The sequence below is a fragment of the Sminthopsis crassicaudata genome, chromosome 5 (genome assembly GCF_048593235.1).
Source record: "Sminthopsis crassicaudata isolate SCR6 chromosome 5, ASM4859323v1, whole genome shotgun sequence".
NCBI lineage: Eukaryota > Metazoa > Chordata > Mammalia > Dasyuromorphia > Dasyuridae > Sminthopsis > Sminthopsis crassicaudata.
The window spans coordinates 25,423,468-25,426,617 of NC_133621.1; positions in this window are offsets into that span (position 1 = coordinate 25,423,468).

Sequence of the window (3,150 nt, forward strand, 5' to 3'; positions counted from 1 at the left end):
TGTGAGAGAATGATACAAGGAGACTGAGAGGCAGTTCCTGTTCTCTGACCTCTCTGACTCAGAGGCCATCTCATTGTCTGACTTCTCTCCTCTTCCCTCTGCCTCTAATTTATCTCATTCCTAGTCCACAACACCTATGTCAGCAAAGGCTGCCCTGCAACTCCTTCAGTTGCAATGATCCACAGCTGTGAAGGTTCTCAGAGAATTGACCTGCCCCTTAACACCTCTTCCTAACTGTCCTAATACCATTGAGGTCACCACCATCTTCCCAATCACCTAATCCTACAACCAAAGTATTATCCTCTCTTACCCCCCCCCACATTCTATTTATTGCCATGGTCTGTTGATTTTATCTTTGTAACATCTCTTGAATATACCCCCTTCTCTTCTTTGATATTGCCCTCACCTTGATATAAATTCTAATCAGTTCATTCTTAGATTATTGCAATAGCCTGCTTCTGGTTTATCCCTCTATCTCAAGTCTTCCCACTCTAATCCATCTTCCACTCAGATGTCAAACTCATCTTCCTAAAATACAGACCTGGCCATGTCATTCCCCTATTCAATATGTTCCAGTGGCTCTCTATTACCTCCAGAATCAAATATTAAATCCTTTGTTTGGTCTTCCAAAGTCTTTTATAATCTTTCCAATCTTCTTATCCATATATTCTGTAATCCAAAGACATTAACCTCCTTATTCCAAAACAAAACACTCCATCTTTCCAGTTCTGAGCATTTTTACTATCTGTCCTTCATTCCTGGATCATTCTGTCTCCTCAAATCTACTTTCTCACATCCCTGGCTTCCTTCAGCTTCCAACTTAAGTCCTAGCTTCTGCAAGAAGCTTTCCCCTAGACCTCTTCAATCTTAATGTCTTCCCTTCTGATCTACTTCCAAATTGTCTGGTATTTATCTTGTTGATACATAGTTGATCGCATCTTATCCATCTCATTAGACTGAGCTGCTTGAGAGCCAAGGCTGCCTTTTTGGCTTTCCTTTTGTCACTAGCCTTTAGCAAAGGATTGCTGGACTAAGCCTCCTAAAATGAGTCAAAGTTAAGGAGCAGGCAGAGCAGAACCATAATGACTTTGTCCTTCTCTTGTACTGTGAGTTAGGTGAACTGTGAAAAGTCCCAGAGGGCTGAGGGAAACTTTCTAGTGAGCCTAAATTCATTCTCTCTGGAAAGATAAGGTTGCTCACCTAGGATTAGATGTCTTTAGCATTATAAATCCTTGCCAGGCAGGACTCAGTGGAAGGGTGACTTGCAAAAACTCCTTAGCATCCCTAAACTTTTTTCCTTACAGTGATCCTCAACTTCATGATTGAAAAATCTAGAGGATGATATGGGCCCCTGGAAAGTGGAGTCCCAATAGAAAATAAAAGAAATTTATCTTACCTGTTTCCAGACTTTAGAGTGATCTCTTTGTGTTTCCTTTAAAGTTTATTACAACCTGCCCTACTTTCAATATTATATTTGTTGTTCAGTGTCCAATTCTTAATGACCCCACTTGGGGTTTTCCTGGCAAAGCCAACGGAGTAGTGTGCCATTTTCTTCTTCAGCTCATTTTCCAGAGGAGGAAGCTGAGGTTAAACAGGGTGGTCAAACTTGCCCAAGCTCAAAGTGTCTGAGGCTGGATCTGAATTCAGGAAAATGAGTCTTTAGGATTCCAAGACCAGTGTTTTATCCACTGAGTCACTTTAGCTTTGCCAATGTTATATTAGCCTGAGTGCTTGTATGAGAGCTGAGGGCCCACTTCCTTTTGTTGTAGAGACACAAGTCAAATTCTGATGTTCCAAGGAGGAGCACAGAATGAGGACAGGAGCCAGGATATGAATGAAAAACTCCCAGGATGAAATGTGGTCCATATGAACCCAGATCTCCAGACTTTGTTGATATACCTCTCCTGCCTCAGATCCATACTCCGTAGAGAACAGGAGCTCAATAAATCTTGCTTGATGAATTGTCTATTTATTATTTGCTCACCCACTTTGCCTAGCAGATAATGCCTCCAGAGAACTCATTTTGGTCATTTCTTTCATCCTGTCATAAGACTTCCAAGGAACTGTAAAAAATTGGTGAGTGGTTCCCCATAGTCCTGTCAATAGTTTTAAGTATCATGATATTCTACAAAAAAAAATCAAAGAAAAATTCATTTTTATTTATTTTAAAAAGAAATGTAAGCCATTCAGCATTTTCAGAAGACAAGTTAGGAGGTCCAATAATCAGAAATTATTAAGTATCTCCAGTTTTTTTTTTTAATGTCAAGAATTACCGAACATGTTTAATGTAATGTTTCTCCTAAACTCTTTCCTTCTTAAAAGAAAAGAAGAAAAACAGAAAACAGTCTTGAAAGAAAGCTCAACCTAGCTTGGGACCTTGCCAGTGAAGGGCCTTCTTCCCAGCCTCGGCCTAATTAAGAGTTTGTTTTTCTGTGACCTAACTCACTACATCCCCACAAGGCAACAGCTTCAGGATTTCAATTCATCTTCTTGCTTCATCACAGCTGTGCTATTCCTGTCAGTGCAGCTCAGGGATTGTCAGTACTTCCATTACGATGCAAGCATCTCAAGGAGTGATAAATCTGTCCAAAATGGCCCCAGTTGAAACATGGTATGACAGCTTTCAGACCAATGCTTTTCCCAGAGGTTTGTTCAGATATTGAGGCAAGTCTTTTTTCATCAAAAAGTTCAGGAACTATTTTTATCGAGTAATTCTCATACTATGATCTGAAATAACAGTTTCCTAATGATGTGAGGCTTTGAAACAGTCTTCCAATTTTTTTGTGCCTGAAGTGAGGACATAAAAAGCCAAAAACAATGGGAAAAGAAGCCTGGGCCTTTTCTTTTAAGTCAAACTCCCCCAGATTGAACCCATAGCATGTCTGAGCCCATAACTGGGGTCCTTTTTATAATATATATATAATTTAATATAATTCCCCTCATCATCCCTTCCCCCATAACCTAGCCCAGGGCAATCATTTAAGACAATCTCATATAGCTGTAGTTCATTCACAATATTTTCTTTGCTGATTGCAAAGTGTAAGGATGCTTTTCCCCTATTGAACTACAATGAAATATGATTTCCTGTTTTGATGGACTATAAAAACTCTCTTTTCTCATCCTGACCACATGATTAAAATCAGAAGCAAT